The sequence below is a fragment of the Pecten maximus genome, chromosome 13, assembly GCF_902652985.1.
Source record: "Pecten maximus chromosome 13, xPecMax1.1, whole genome shotgun sequence".
NCBI lineage: Eukaryota > Metazoa > Mollusca > Bivalvia > Pectinida > Pectinidae > Pecten > Pecten maximus.
In genome coordinates, this window is record NC_047027.1 from 29487540 (window position 1) to 29506086 (window position 18547).

Consider the following 18547-nt stretch of genomic DNA (forward strand, 5'->3'; position numbering starts at 1 on the left):
TATGTACCAATATTGGTCATATCGATAGCTAGTTCTTTTTACCAGTCTTTATACCTTGGCTATGAACCAAATCGATTTTATACGTATATATTGATATATACCAGTTTGAATTGGTTTAAGACGATGTTTTGTCTGTTTTTAAAAAGATCAGGAAATGTCTATCTGTTTACGATATGCATCGCTTGAATCATTGAAAATAAGTTTATATCAAATCACAAGTCAAAACGTAAACCTATTTAATAAGGATTTCTTACTATTAAGAATTACATGATATAAGCAAGATTCTCCAAACTTCACAAGCATCATATAATCCAGGTGATAAGTAAGTAAGGTTTCCGCATTAGGATAATATCAATAAAGCTCATTTCGAAATTGCATTGTCGGTCTAGTTTTATAACGCCAGAGACTGGAATACATTTTCATTTTGTAAATTGTGTAAAATTGTTATACAAGTATATCAACACAATAAAAATGCCAGTTTTAATGCAGACAGTTTATAATCATATGATCTGTCAGAACACTGGTAGTCCCGATAGCAACTACTGTCGATAGCTAAGATAGCTGTCTAGAAATAGATACTGGATATTATTTGGTACATGAACCGGCTGAGCTGTTCACTTCATTTGCGCGAGTTTCACTTTTCTTCATCAGTCCAAAGAGCAACAAATTTGACAATCAGTCCTTAGATATCACATTGTAGTATAACAAATATACATTAGTAAAGCATTCCACAATTACATTTGAACTACAATGACAACAATAGGCACAGTATGTCGAAGGGAAATACAAAATCATGATATATGATTAAGAAAACTTCCATGAAATAGCAAAATGTACAGACTTTAAAAGATAATGGTTGAACAATTCGGGAGAGTATATACTAAAAAGATCAATAAATACAGAAATAAACGAAGGGAAAGACCTTAAGTAAGATCATATCACATGAATCATCAAGATGACCCACTCCATGATACACAACTACATATCATGATGTAAGATATATCAAACATCAAACAGATCCGTTGAAAAAATATAGGAGACCCCCGGATATAAAAATCCCGGACAAATCGATATACAAAGCCATGCCCTAGCCCTTCCAATATTCGTCGGGATATGAAATGAATCAATTAAATTACAATTTAGTTTGTGCAATATTAAACTATAAACACGATATATAAGTAAAAAACGAAAACTTACACAGAACGTTGACATGTATATCCCTGGTGACTGCTGTGGTAGAGACACTGTTTCTGACAGAACAGGTGTAGAGTCCGGTGTCCAGACAGTCAGCGTTAGTCAGGGTGTAGGTACTCTCCAGGACGTCTGGGGTGGTCAGTAGAACTGTGTTGTTGGCTTTATAGAACCACTGTATTGTGGACGGAGGGGAACTCTCCACCGAACACACTAGCGACTTAGGTCCATTTTCTGTCAAGTCAGAATCACCGTCAGTGTAATCAAGGCTGAGAATTCGTGGTGGAACTGAATTACAGAAATGATGTTTCTCTATACATTAAATTCCAACGTAATCAAACTGTAAGAAACACTTATTTATACAAACTATGCAATGGTACCAAAAGCAAGGACACCAGTCATGCACGATAAACAGAAACATATTTCACCTATGTCATCAAAGAAGGAAAAAAATTACCGTGAATAGATGTTTTGCATGCAGATGATACATAATTAGATCCTTTGATAGGCTCGAGAAAGTTAATTTCCAGAACGTCTTACAAAATAGTTCATTCAAAAATAATTGCTTTAGAGTTTTTAATTATAAATGAATTTGTTTATAACCCTCAACGAAAATTCACGCATCTTACATCTGACAATAAGGTTCCAAGTCTTTGTTCCCTGACTGACAGTGTTTCTGGTTGTACATGTGTATTGTCCGGCGTTAGTCCTCGTGGCCACAGACAGAGTCAGTGAGTTTGTGTAATCTGTACCTGATCTAGACCAGGTGTAGGTACACGCTGGTCTACAGTCGGCGGAACACCTGACATCGGAGATGGTCTGATTCTCAATAATGTCTACACTGTCTTGTGGTGGATCAAATACAGCACTGTCTCCAGGTCCATCTGGAAAATGAAAACTCGGGTTTGCATTTATTGATTTTTAAATATTTAATTATAATGATCTGCTTTTAACTTTTAATCTCTTTAAAACACATAACAATTGAGCAAAACAGCATCTTATTTGAACCGAGTTCGTTTTGGTGTTGAGGTATTATCATTACTATAGAATAATTCAATATTTGATAGAACATACTAATTTGTTAGAGCACCCATTAATATCCCAGTATACTCAACTTAACCAGAAAATCTGGAAGTATTCATAACAATATAGCTACACTTAGTTTGTCGTAGATTTAAATGATACAGTGCATTATTATTGGCCTGGCAGCTGTTGAAATTCATTATTTGTAAAGATCCCACTATTGTGAATGATAGGTAAACGCGAAAAATAATTTCATCAAATATTTCCATCGAAAGATAAACTTTACATATCTGAAATAAGAATAATTAACGTCATCAAACTTTAAATATCGAAACAAGCTGTGGTTGAGTTGTTCAGATAGTTGTAAAGGTAATAAATTTAATTTTGCATGTCAATGTAGCGAATTTGGGGGGATAATTTTGATTGAAAAATGGTAATGCTCATTCGGTAAATAGTTATTATGTTTACGATGCACCACTATAACGCATTAAATATTTGCTACTATATAATGAATGCGATACTGTCAAAATAACGTAATTTAAGTAATGGTCAGCGCCATTGGATCGAAGGTCAAATTCGATTGTTTAACGATGATGAATTTGTTTAAAACAAAATTACAATACTCCGAAAATATAAAACATTTTCTGGAGATATCTTTGCTCTTCACTTGAATCCATAAAACACCTACCACTTCATCTTATTGAACGTTGAAAAAGTTAACAGTTTTTTGTTTGTTTGTTTGGGGTTTTTTCCAAATTAGTATTACCATATGTAGTTTTTAAAGATTACAGATCAGTCTACATATTCAAAACCATTCACATATCAATACTCAAGATTCTGATTTCTTTCTTACATATTTATAAAATGTTTTCCATTCAATTCACAAGCGTCAATTTTTTTTTGATTATTGATTAATAAAAATAGTTTCAATCCTTGTATTTTTACTTGTAAGCACTAAATATATTAAATTTGTACAGGTGGATTTCTCTACAAAACTGTCTTTTTTAATTCCCTATTACGACATAGTACTGTAAAATAAGTCGTATTGCGAAACTGTAACCTGAAGTAGAATAAGAGGACTGTTGGTTATGAAGGCCCCAAAAGAGCTTCCAATCAGTTTTGAAAAGTAGTTTCTGTACAGCATTTTTGCTATAAGATTTTCGTTCTGTATAGTTCCGACCATAGCAGATGTTCATTGACATGTGTAGACTTATGATTAATATCAATACCATTCAAGGCAGGATTGTAAATCAAAAATATATAATTATAAATCAGATAGTTTGAATTCCTTTAATCAAATATAAACAAAAATATACTTTAGTACTTACACTGTACAGTGACACTTGTTATAATAATCGACTCTCCGACAACATTCCTAGTTACTTACAATGTACAGTAACATTGGTTATTATAGTTGACTCCCCGACAACATTCCTAGTTACTTACACTGTACAGTAACATTGGTTATTATAGTCGACTCCCCGACAACATTCCTAGTTACTAACACTGTACAATAACACTGGTTGTTAAAGTCGACTCCCCGACAACATTCCTAGTTACTAACACTGTACAATAACACTGGTTGTTAAAGTCGACTCCCCGACAACATTCCTAGTTACTTACACTGTACAGTAACACTGGTTGTTGAAGTCGACTCCCCGACAACATTCCTAGCAGTACACCTGTACATCCCGTGTTCTGATCTGTCCAGTTGTCCCAGTGACAACACAGGTGAGACAGTAAAGTTGGTGTTGTCCGGTCGTGTCCAGACAAAGGTACAGCCAGGTCTACAGTCCGCTGTACAGGTAATGTTCGGTAACGTGTCCCCCTCTGTCCTGGTGTAGGTAGTGTCGGGCGGGGACAGCGCTATGGATGTACTGGGACCGTCTACAAATTTGAGGTATAACAGATGAGAATAGCAAAGATGATGTCCTGACAGTGATTGATGCTTACAATTTTTTCATATCGGCTGTTGACAATCATTGGTGTAGGTAGTATCCAGCGGTGATAGGGCTATAGCATTTCCAGGAGCAGCTGCGCAATAGACAAAGTTTGTTATATAAACGGAACACCTATACACTGAACCAGGTGACGATATATAACCATGACGTATAGCTGCACGTACCGCCGCTACAAAATCCTACGGATGGAGGACATACCTTCTAATGGATCCAGGACAATTCTATAAGACACCATATCAAGTATTCATCAGACGTATACTTATTACTTGATAAGCAGTTAAGCACTACCGAAACTAAAACTCTCGGTGAAATTAATTTTTTCGTAAACTAGGATTCCCTGGTATCAAATCACAAATATATTGTGAAAAATAGTTAAAGTATATCAAAAGTTTAAACTAAGCTGACTTGAGCAATATACATAGTCCTCCATGTCGTGTTGAAACAAGTAATTATTATAATCATTGAGGTAGTCTGAACTTGTTTCCATTTCACTAACGAGGTAGACGATCAGCTACCCAACAATTCAGGTATTGTTTGGAACTGTTAGTTTTTTTTTTTTTTTTTTTTTTTATTTGGTCCAATCTTTCTTCCATATCTACAAACTACCGGTTTTATCAATCATTCATATTGGTTTTCTTGGTTATGGATCATGTAGAACAATGTAAGAATATGGAACAATGTATTTGTTGAACACTGATCATTACTGGAATATCAATCAAACAAAATATTGATTATAAAGTTGTCCCGAAGTAGTTTCATTTATGTTAATATAATACATAAACCATACTAAACACTAATAGAAAAGAGCATTTAGAATTGTTACACATCTCATAGTATGATTGTATCTGTAAACAGGTTCACGTTGTCATATTTAACACTCACCGGCCACATTAAGTGTATAGTCGGCACTGTCCTGTTGTTGGTTTCCATTAGGTAGATTAAGGTTGGTACGTGTACAGTACCACACGGATCCATGGTCTCCCGTCTGTGGCTGTATGATCCACCGGAACACTGTACCAATGGTTACTCCAGACGTTACACAGGAACAGACATCCGGTGTACAGGGGACGGCTGGGATGACTTTGGTGTTGTAACATTGGTCACCACCTACTTGTATACTACCTACTGGAGTAGTGACGTAAGGACGGCGGTAAAAGTCGACAACATTAGCCTCCTCTGGTACATCACACGTCAGTGTAAACTCGGTCCCAGGGACAGCGTACTCAGACGACCCCGACAGACTTACAGCACCAAATTGAATACGTTTAATTTGAATGTACCGCTTTTTTATTTACTGAAGTGACAAACTATAAACCACTGTCTGGTCTGGTCACATGTGTTAATACATACGGATTGAATGTTCATTGATTACTTAAAATAACTGCAAGTAATTTTCTCTTAGTATCACATAGCAACATAGATAAATACGTTTTAATACTGTATTACAGTCAAACTTGACTTTACCGACCACTGACATCCAACATTGACTTAACTGACACACTGTCATATCTGACACTAACCTTACTGACACACTGTCATATCCGACACTAACCTTACTGACACACTGTCATATCTGACACTGACTTTACGACACATTGTCATATCGACATTGACTTTACCGACACACTGTCATATCCGACACTGACTTTACGACACACTGTCATATCCGACACTGACGTTACCGACGCACTGTCATTTACGACACTGACTTTACCGACACTCTGTCATATCTGACACATTGACTTCACTGACACACTGTAATATCAGACACTGATTTAGTCCTATACAATGTCGGAAAAGTCATAATTCACTTTAATTTGCCCTTATAGGAGGCGACAACTGCCTATATGTAGAGTTGAATTTTGAAGGTTAAAAGTGTACTCATTTTTATGTTCAGAAGTGTAAAGATAAACTTAATCCTGTTTAAGTTATAAATTGATCAATGGTCGTAATATCCCTCAGTCTAAGTAAAATCATATGTGTCAGCATAAATTGGATTTGTGTTAAGTATAAACACTGCTTGCGTGTTGTTGTTGTTACCCTATGCACATCAGAAGGTATCTGCATTACATTTTGAAAATTGCAGCATGGACTTACCAATTAGATAAGTTTCACTTATATAGATATTAGGTCCAGTGATTAATTGATAAATTCTTCATGATATAGATGCATTGATATTCACTGATGAATTTGGTATCCAGTGAAAAATAAAGAAATGTAATATTTTAGACCAAGCTAGACCAAAATGTGAGACCATAACATTAAAAACAGATTAGACCATACTATGGTTTATAGTATGCCTTCAGAAATAATATAATCGCCTGTTATCAGTAGTATCAGACGTTGTTGGGTACATGTATTCTGGGTTTGTTTTATTGTTATTCCTTTTTTCTTATACATGTATACCAAACATTTAATTAACACAGAAGACGTTGTATTATTTACTATGATGAACGTGTACGTATACGTATATATATGTACTATTGATAGGCGAGTTCGTCATTCATGAATATTCATTGTGCATGTATAGCATGAACAATGTATCAATGAATGCACAATAAGACGTTTTAACCAACAGTACAGACACAAAGTCCAACAGTTCAATCCCTACCTGTCGACGAGATGAGTATCCCTATTAAGATGAATATATACAGTTCGTTATACTCTGTTTGTTTAGGTAGTGTGACACCAAACATACTTCTGTCCATTTCTATTTAAACTTTATAAACTCATACCATTAGCAAACTTCCTGGTTAGTGACACACATATATACATACAAATGTATACCCAGTTATAAATAGAACTGTAGTGTTATCCCTTCTCACAGTGCATTTAATGCAGGGAAAAGTTCTACATTCCCCAAGAGTGCCCTGACACGAATCGAACCTGAGTTTCAAGCGTGATGATCCCCGGCTCTACCTCCTGAACAAACAAAAAAAAAAAAACATGCTCCGTCCATACAAACCAGACCGACCCACCCCGACAGTAACTTGGACATAGATCACATAATTCATTTCTGGTATCATAATTATTGTCCATTTATACAGGGCATCCACCATGGCAAGCTTGTAAGACTGATAATAAAACTCGGACAACAGATCTGATTTGAATATAGCCGTTTATTATAGTAAACGACGGTTGTTAATTAATCAGTATTGACACAAAAGTCTTAGATGGGGATCTAAAAAAACAATAAAATGATTACCGTAAGTATACACACTTTTAGTATTACAGTGCACTCTGTCCAAACCGGACTCTGTCCTATCCGGATATTTGCCAAAACCGGCCAAATAATTTGGTCCCGAAATTTCCCTTCTTTATTTATAGTTAATAAACTCTGCATATTCCGGACTCTGTCTATTCTGTAATCCGGCCATATCTCCCGGCCCCATTCCTTCTGTATACTAGTAAATCTACTCTGTATAAACCGGCGTCGGCCCCACTGATGTTTCCCTGGTAGCGTGCGGTAGCTTCAGGGGTTTCCGATGATTGTTTATACAGTTGTAATTGCCGCACAGGTATATATCAATATACCATTAAACGTCATTGTCCACAGGTGGCTACGGCTGGATAATCACCGAAACAGTTATTAGGTACAATAAAGAATTCATTTTGTCAATTAATACCCATAACGTGTTTGTAAATGTATCGTAATTAAGACATGTTTCATGCTGCCTGGCTTCCCCTTCGCGGACCTCACTACACGAACGTACCCGGATGAGGAAGTCGGAGATGATGGTGACGACATACCTTTTGTATTACTCCGTTTCTATTATCAACAAACATGGATCTCACGACAGCCGCCGACATTAAGGACCAATTAGAAATTGAGGCTAATTCCTCAGATTGGGAATCTGCACTTGTAGAAAGTGTCAGATCGGTTGATTGTTCTGACTCGGTGAAAGGCCTCTTAAAACAAGCAACAATCAGTGATTGTTTTTCAACCGATGTAACGTTACACATAGTGTCATATTGCCAGTGTTAAATTAAATTATGTTATTCAATTGAAAGTTTGAATATGCATAAATAATGCACAATGACATCTTCTTTGTAATATATTTGTTTATCATTATTATATATTTTTTTTTGCATTCAACGACGATATCAAGTAGAATCTCTACAATCCGGAACTCTCTACAAACCGGCCTTATTTACTGGTCCCAAAGGTGTCCGGTTTAGACAGAGTGCACTGTATATATATCAATCATAAAAGGAGGCAAGAAAGGGATGGAGGTGGGCAAAACCTTTGGTAAAATATGGTCTAGAAATAGAAGATCAAAATAGGCAGATAACTTAAACAGATCAAAATTGACCTTGACCGTATTACGCACCTTGTTCTGCCATCTTGGATCTTCAGCCTCTGAGTGAAGGCAGCTACGTCATGCGCTTTTATAGCGTTCTAAATTTGGCAACATATTAAAGTGATTTGCTTGACCATCTCACTCCTCCCTTTACTGCCTCCTTCAATAATTACTGTAAAGTTTCTAAATAAAAACAGGAATCCTTAACAGAGTTCTGCCTGCATAAATGGCATTAAAACAAGTTTTAATTTGTATTTATACAGGGCATCCACCATGGCAAGCTTGTAAGACTGATAATAAAACTCGGACAACGGATCTGATTTGAATATGGCCGTTTATTATAGTAAACGACGGTTGTTAATTAATCAGTATTGACACAAAAGTCTTAGATGGGGACCCAATCCCGCCACAATGATTACTGCCCACAAACAACCGAAACCTCGAGATTATGTGCAGTATCACAGGAATCATCCCCCATCCGCAACCATGGTGGAAAGCAAATGCAAAATGAAGAAAAAGATGAAAGGTGTCTATAACATTTGATAGTTAAAATTATCTACAGCAACCCAATTCTTACGGCAACCAAGGAAAATGTATGTAAAAAACAAGCCGTTGTTTCAAGGCAAAAACATTTATCAAAAACAAGAGATGATGTTGAAGTGTATAAACTCCAGTTTATACGGCCGTTGTAACTGGTACAATGTTATTTACTGCCTACACAGTGTAAAAGAACATTGTTATCACTTGTAATACACGTGGTACATAAAACACATCAACAACTAATACATGTATAAAGTTTTATAAAAAACCTACAGAAGTTGTAGTCTTATCTTCTCCAAAAGTTGACAGAAAAATACAAAAAACATTGGTCTTGAGACCAACTTCTCGACCCTATGCCCAGAAGATAGTCTAAAGGCCAAAAACTTAAAAAATACAAAGTAATGTCATACAAACGTAAAACATTAAGGATGTCATAATATAACTATGATAAGGTAAAGGTATGCTTAAACAGGTTCCTAAAACCCATTATTTGCTTTAAAACCAACTACTCGACCCTATGCCCAGCAGGAGGTTCAGAGCTACAAATTATGAAATAACTATTTCTATGTCATTAAGACACAATGAATAAAGTAAAAACCAACTAATGTAAAAGACCAACTACTCGACCTAATGCCCAGTAGATGGTATCACAATCTCAAAAGTCATATATCATAAAAAGTTGGCATCCTAATGTATCGTTTAAAAGCTAAAGAGTGCCACCTGCCCATCTGTTGTATTTCATCATCGGCCACACCACTGGCTGCTGCAAGGCTTGCTGCACCTATCCTGAAACTATGACTAGTATAAGGCAAGTGAGCTAACCCTGCCCAGGCTAGAGAACTCTGTAAGCAACTGTTGAAGTAAGAATATGTAATTGGTATGCCATTGGGAAAGCAAAAAGTGGCCCTGCTAAAGAGCCACGGAGAAGTAAATATTGGTGGAGGGCCAAGACGGGGCAGGTGGCAGGCTTAGCAGGTTTACATTGTAGTGATAATGTAATGGGCCGGATATTGTAATGCCCCTTGAAAGAGCGAAAAGTGAGCTCAAGTTTGGAGGGACAGACATTGGAATCATGTGAAAGGGTAGCATCGTGAAACTGAAGAACGTGCGACGCAGACTTATTTAGAGCCATCTCCCCTACACGTAAGAATGCATGGAATGCCAAAAGGTACATAGCTCTAATCAAGCAGATCTGATATGCCGACTGGCACACACTTGGTAATGAATCTACTAATTTTGCCAAAATGACAGGAGTAACAGGTAGACGACTATCGGCACGAGAAGAAGTTCGTTGTACCGACACTGGCAGCATTTTAATGATGAACGACTGTGACGGATCAGGGAAACCTGCCAATTTATTCAGGTATGCAATGGCTGCAATATAAGTTGAAATTGTTGAAGCAGCTAAACCAGTTTCATGAATATGAGTTATGAAATAGGCCAACGTACCCACATTAGTAGGTATATTGGAAATGGTTGGATAAGTGCAACCAAGGAACTGCTGGAACATCTGATACGCCCTAAGGTAAGTCCGTCTTGTTTGTGGGGCTGTAGCAGACAACAAAAGGTCTATCAGGGACTTGTTCAGATTATCAGCAGGTGGTCTGGAATTGGCGTTGGATGCCGATCCATATATTGTGCTTGCTGCCGAAACAAGTCCACCTGTAACCGAGACAGATGGTCAGCAAGAACATTATTTTTTCCAGGTATATGGCGTGCTGAAAATAGAATGTTATGACGTAATGAAGCATGACAAAACGCCGGGTCAACACCATCAAGGTTGGATCTTTACATGTTTGCTTGTTGATGATATCAACAACTGCCATGTTGTCACAATGTAAGACCAAACACCTATTGCACAGAGAAGGACCCCAAATTTCGATCGCCAGCACAATGGCAAAGAACTCTTTAACCGTGATATGATATGATGCGAAAGACGTGGGCCAGGAGCCAAACAACCAAGATGTGTGGAAAATGGCTCCAAATCCTAAGTTACTGGCATCAGTAAAGAAATGGAGTTGGTTTGTAGTAACCCATCTATCAGAAAGAAACATGGAAATTCCATTGAATGATTCAAGGAAAACTTGCCATGCTGCCAGGTCAGCTTTAGCTTCACGTGATAAACGTATGTGATGATGTGGTTTCTGAAGGCCACATGTCAAGTTTATAAGACGTCGTAAAAAAGTACGACCAGGAGATATCACCTTACAAGCGAAATTAAGTAAACCAATCAAGGATTGTAATTCCCGTAAAGTTACTTTCTTGCGACGCGAGAACTGTTCTAATAACTGGCGTGCTTTCATGATTTTGTCCATAGGGAGTCTTGCTTCCATTTTGGAACTATCTAGTTCTATGCCTAAAAAAGTTAGGAGGGTACAGGGGAGAAATGTTTTGCTGTCTTTAATGGGGATGTGTGTGCACCGACAAAATTCTAGGAAGTTGTCCAGATCTTCCTGACATTTTGAGGTACAAGGTGGTGCTACAAATAAAAAGTCATCTAAAATATGAACCACCCCTGCAGCCTTAACCTTTGTTTCCATTATCCAATGTAAAGCAGAGCTAAATGCCTCAAACAAGCTACATGAGATAGAGCATCCCATTGGTAACACTTTATCAAATTACAAGAATAGCTGGTTTCATAAGTCCTCCAAATATGGTCTGTGCCAATGGTCTTGTGTGTTTTGTAATCACATCATCACGGCTGATATGTTTGAATCCTAAATATGATAGTACAAAATCCTGTACCAGGGCGTTTCTTGCTGATGTCATAGCACGCCTGATGGAATCCTTGCCTATATTAAAAACAGTTGACAACATCCTGTTTGACATGCCATCCTTTAACTTGGTTAAAAATATACCAACACAAGCTTTCAAACTTCTGTTTTTAGTATTACGCAATGTACTTTTCAAGTGAGAGCACAAACCACAAAACTGTTCCCTACCTAACCCTGTGAGCGAAACATAGTCATCATTACTGAGTGCATCAGGTGAGTCAAAATTGATGCGTTGATCTTGACTTTTATTGGCAGCAACTCTAATACTGGTGATCAACTGTGCAATATATGTCCGGTTCACTGAGGTCGAATCGCGAGATGCAACAATGCATTCTAGTGCTTCAGAGCTAAATAGTCCATGTTTTATATGTACAGGACAACACCTTGCACCAACTGGTAACAAAATACCTTTAAGTAAAAACAAACTGTACTTTGTGTCACGTGGAACAACTATCAAATGGGATGGAAAACTTTGACAAACAACGCACTTAGTGTGGCTTCCACCTGTCGAAGGTATTGACAGAGTTATATTCCGTGGAGATGACAATCTGCTTTTCTTCGCTGAAATGTCATGATCAGATGATTCATTAGACCTGGTCGATGAAGGAATATTGGAGAGTTGATGTCTGCGATGTTGCTGACGGCACCTACCACACATCACATCACCTTCTTGGGCACGGATGAGATATGTTTTCAATAAATACTTTCTCAGCGATTTAATTCCACTGATTGGCCGTCGTTCCACTGATTTGGTTCTTTTTGAGCAAACTACACAAGGGTAGGCTCTAGGTGCCATTCTGAAATATTACAAGAGGAATGAAGTTGTTAAGGAAGATTTGGAAATGCAATGCTTACTGTGATAGTAACGTTGAGATATATTATATTGTTTCACAGAGCTAACTAGCTTTTGGTATGACACAAAAATGTGTCGTTTGAAAACAAAAACAAAACAAAAAACAAAACTAATGCATTTTCCCAACACAGTGAGGGCAAACAGACAATGAATGGTGTGTTTTAACCATTTAGCTAGCTAGTGCCGCAAGAGCCAACATTACAGGTTAACTAACGAAAAATACTGACTTAAATTTCTCATTCCATGTTTTACATGCATGTATAAACAACGACAGATGACATAAATCTGTATAACAAATTAATATAAATTATATTATCTGTAATGCTTTTCGGTCTCGCATGAATATTTATAGAAAACTTGCGGGAAAAAAATGTACCTTTATATTGTCAACCAAGTCTTTATCATCTTGACACACTATATTTTTATCTTTGTAATTGTATGTATATGCTATCATCCCAATGTTATGTAACATGTATTTTTCCATTGTTAAACAATCATTTAACCTCAAAAAGTCGCAAATGTTTTAACATTATGAGAAAAAGGCCTATAGGATTTTAGATTGGAAAATTATATTAGTCACTGACAGAAAAAACTTTACTGCTTGTTTGATAGTAAAAAAAAAATATAAAAAATAACATAGTTACTTAGGAGGGATCGAACCGCCCATCATTACTACACAGGGACATCGCCCTAACCGTTTGAGCTATGCGCGCCTCTCAACAAAATCGAAAAATTAGGTGTATTACGTAAGTCATCTGCGTACACAAGTTTGTGTGCAAGCAACGTAAAACAGTAAATCTATTCCATTATTTAATTTGATTCCTTAATTTTCATATACTAAACTTTGATCATTTCTATTTTTCCACTGTACATAACCCATAACATTCATTTTGTGACCAGAGAACGTGTTTGTGAGTGGTTGAGAAATGGCTTGTTGACAATGTCCCGTGTCTATTTTTAGAACTTCAATCGCATTTGTTTTCTCGGTAGGCCTAATATAAACTGAAAAAACGATACAGAAATAAACAACAAATGGAGGAAGGTGATTATTTTAATCATCATGTTACTGGATAAACCAGTAATTAGATAGCATTTATAATATTTTGCAAAACAATTGCCGTCCTGACCCCAGTCTTTTGTCGGCTGCCCGTCGGCTGTCAACAGTGGATCTGCAGATTGCGGTAGGTTCAACCGGCCGACAATCTTAACAACATTGCGAACTTATTATTGGTGAAAATTTCATACAAGAGACAATCTATACATGTTGGGGACTAGAATTATACTTACTAATCCCTTGGAATTTGTCTTGGACTACATTTTCTTCTTTGTTGAAAACTGGATTCAATTTACACAACCCGGCGTAGACTACTCGCCAAACCCGGAAGTGATTTACCGCAACAAACAACACAGAATAATAGATCTATCGAACAATCTTTATCAAATTTATCAATCGTGTCGTTGGCAATGATGCGGGGCTTGCCAACCCCACAACTTCGACATGAGGAGCTGGCGGTTGAGCCTCAGGATCTTGTATTCTCGTACTTGTAGGACGTCTCCTACCAAACAATGTGTTTTGCAGTGCTGCACGCCTACGTGTCCTCCTTGAAGGACCTGGCCCATGCTCTGGAAAATAAATTTATTGAAACAGTATCTGGATATCAATATGTCTCAAAAACCAAAGATCTAATGATTCCAACCTAGAACGAACCAATCAGTCTGTGAGGTAATATGTGTTGTAAAGTTAAATAAACACAAGGTCAACATTTCGAGTTCAAATGATTCCTGGGTGTTGATAATTACCGAAACAAATCAAACTCAAAACTATGTTGAAAGTTTTAAAACTGTTCAATAGTTAGAAAATTCAGAACACAGAACACATGAACATGTATGAGAAACACACACATAAAGGTGTATGATAAAAACTGTGTACCATACAGTGAAACGCTTATTTTATAAACTTCAAAATGTGCAGACACATGCTAACAGAATTTGCACAGCCCACATGAACTAACAAGGTAAAAAGCTGTAAAACACATGTGAAACGAACATGTAAACACTAAACATGTGAAATGCACATGTAAACACTACACATGTGAAATGCACATGTAATCACAGACTGCACAGCCCACATGAACTCACGGGGTAAAAACTGCACAACACATGATATGAAACCACATGTAAAATAAGACTCCTCAACCAACATGTGACAAACGCGCATACAATTGTATACAACACACTACACATGTGAATGCACATGCAAACAAATCTGCAGAGCATAACTTACGTTACACGTAATCAAAGTGAAACCACCAAGGCGGCAACCTCCTATGTAAACACAATTTGACCTCTCGCATGCCAACAATATCCGTTTGTAACAAATATAAAGGGTATCTGATCTCAGATATATATTACAGAAACATCGTGAAGATGCGACAAATGTAACGTACGATTCCACTATAACACTTACTATTGACCTAGATAAGCAACAGCTGGGCGGAAGTACTCTACACTTGGGCAGTCAAACTCGAAGTATGACATCACATACATCCCATGATAGCTCAAGTGTTTGTAAACAATACTGATAACGAATATGCATGACCTTACCTTATCGAGAAGGAAAATAAGCCACATGTTATCGGCAACCAATCGTAAACCCCGTAGGGCGGCACCTCGGACAGAATAGATGTATTTCCGCATGCCCCCAGGCGATGAATGGACTCCATCCCTACACAAGACATCCAAAACACCGTCCTTGAGACCCTTATGTCGCCAGTAGAAAACTTTTGAACCCACACAGCTATGTTTCAAAGACATATTGATAAAATCCACATTGTCGTTATAGATATCAACAGGTGAACAACTGCATAAAACCGACTCGCTTGACACCACATCCCGCCATTAACCACTGAGCTATAGAAAGTAGGTCGGTAACCAAAGTGTCCTTCACCCTCTCATAATCGACACAGTCTAAGTCGTTTCCTCAAATTTGAAGTAAAACCACAGACGGCTGCACATTCCGTATAATATCCGAAATCCAGCGAGCATACAGCTGATTGATTTTACCGCCACTTTTACCGACACAACAAATTGCTAAACGGTCTGGGTCAAAACCAAGGTTCGTCCATGAACTCACTAGGCTATCATCCAATCTTTTGATGAAACTATGACCCAATACCAGGACCGAAGACATTGTAACGGACAATCCAGAATGTCAACAAAACCTTTGATAAAAATATGGTCTAGAAATAGAAGATCAAAATAGGCAGATAACTTAAACAGATCAAAATTGACCTTGACCGTATTACGCACCTTGTTCTGCCATCTTGGATCTTCAGCCTCTGAGTGAAGGCAGCTACGTCATGCGCTTTTATAGCGTTCTAAATTTAGCAACATATTAATGCGCAAAGTGATTTGCTTGACCATCTCACTCCTCCCTTTACTGCCTCCTTCAATAATTACTGTAAAGTTTCTAGATAAAAACAGGAATCCTAAACAGAGTTCTGCCTGCATAAATGGCATCAAAACAAGTTTTAATATGTATTTAATTCTCCAAAATAATTATAACATTCGGTTTTGTTAAAAAATACGTACCACTAATCGAATCAAGCATACGGTGTTTTTGAGCTAGAACATGTGATAACTATTGTCTTTGGCAATCTCGTATCGGGACAAACCAACACGTGGTTTCACATTTCTACATATTATAGTCCACACTAACAAACTAATGGCTCTTTGATTGGAATGTAACTAATACTAAGTTAACCTCGCACGTAACATATCTTTAAAACAAAGACGTATTTTACTAAAAAAACATGAAATCTATTTGCCATAGAAATAAAGCAATAAATATAATATCTTAACAAGATGTCGTCTACAATCTGTTTGACCTGTGACCTTTAAGGTTAACGGTTCATAAGAGTTGTCTCTCTTTATTCAAAATCAAGTGTCAATAAACATGACACGAGTGCATATAGTGATTTAAGTTCGGCAACACTGTGGTTCTGTCTCGACTTTTATAGCTGACTACAGATCAATGAAATGACAACACAGCCTTTATAGTTGAACATTTTTATTATATTTAGAATGTAGAAGTGATGAGAAGGTGACACATGGTGACTGAATATACACACAATGCTAACGTAACCCAACCGTGCGTCCGGCTCATATATCGGATGAAAAATATCAACCCCTGTCCCTCCCTGGGGATAAATGTACACAAAAATGCCACAGCTATAACATGCCTACAACGGGAAAAGACCATCCGAAAAATAACAACGGAATTACTGACTATATCATGCCTATAATTGAGAGAAAAATACCACCCAACCCTGGATAATTTTGAGGTCTAAGTCCGAAATATATTACATACCTGACTATATGAAAGAGAGAGACGAGCCGGCCAGCTACATGTAAGCCTTTATCAGACTGTTGTATAATACTAAAATTCCCAGCTATATAACTAAATTTAATTGTATGCCTCGAAATACGTGCAGTTTGTCCTAAGATAGACCGATACCTGAGAGTAATGTACAGGTAATGTGATTATAAATAAACACATACCACGAACATTAGCCAATCAGAAACGTCGTCAAAAACAACAGGAAAGGATTCCCCAACGGGAATACCCCGGATAAACAATATGGACCGATGATCACAACAACACGTACTCTGGTTTACAGGATGTAAATACGGACTTATAAACAACAAGTAAGTGTTCAAAATCCAAATGTTTTAACCTTTATAGATGAAGCAGCAACAACTATCTGTTAATAACATGACATTTATAAGTCTTCAGAATGAATATTTCATACTAAGATTTAAAAATAAATTTCGATTATTTCTGATAAGTTCTTAAGAGAAGTTTGGTATAATGTTTGAAAGTTTTACATTGTAATGTTTAAAATACAAGTTGTGACAACTATGTAAAAAGAAATGATTGTGATACGCTTTGAGCATATATCATTTTTAAGCCATTAACTTATATTTTATATATGCAATAGGGAATCAGAAACAAACGTATGACATTATTGTGGTATTCGTGTATAAACCGCTGCTACATGAAAAACATTCATCCTAGATTATGACGTTTTTGCTAGTTTTTTCTTTTACGTACATTTTTTTTCAGATTGGTCTCAAAATTGGTAATTATAGAAATAAACAATAGCAGTTATTTCTAAGAAAGGAAAACGTACCGCTAGTGAAGTTTTGATATCATGATTTTATGTTCTATTTTAAGTAGCGTATATAAGCAATATAGGATTTTTAATCGATTGTAACAATTATACGGAAACGATTTTCTTTAACTGCGAGAACATAATTATTGGAAATAATGAAGGTTATACCTTGCAAACAGAACAAAAAGTATTGCCATACACTTTACTTAGAAAAAAATACGATGTAAAGCACAGCAAAAATAAGAATTATTATATCAAAACATGTTTTTAAAACTGGGAGAAGGTAGATCATTCAAGTTGACACTTGTACATAATTAATATAATCCACATCAACAAACTAATGGTTCTTTGATTGGAAGGTAACTCCACAACATCGTTTTAAAAGGGACGCATTTTACTAAAGAAACATGAAAGTGTATTCGCCATGGAAAATTAAGTAATAAATATCATCACATGTCGTTTGCAAGCTGTTTGACCTGTGACCTTAAGGTTAACGTTTCGTAAGAGTTGTCTTTCTTTAGTCATAATCAAAAGAGTTAAAAAGGTTTTACACTTTAAAAACAAGATGGGGGGGGGGGGGGGGGGGGGGACTCATAAAAAGACTTTTATAAATTTTTTTAAAAAAAAAAAAAAAAAATTAACAAATAACTTTTCTTTTTTAAACAACATCCCCTTTAAAAACCGAACTTCAACTAAACTTTATACTAATTTTTTCTATTTGATTTTTCTG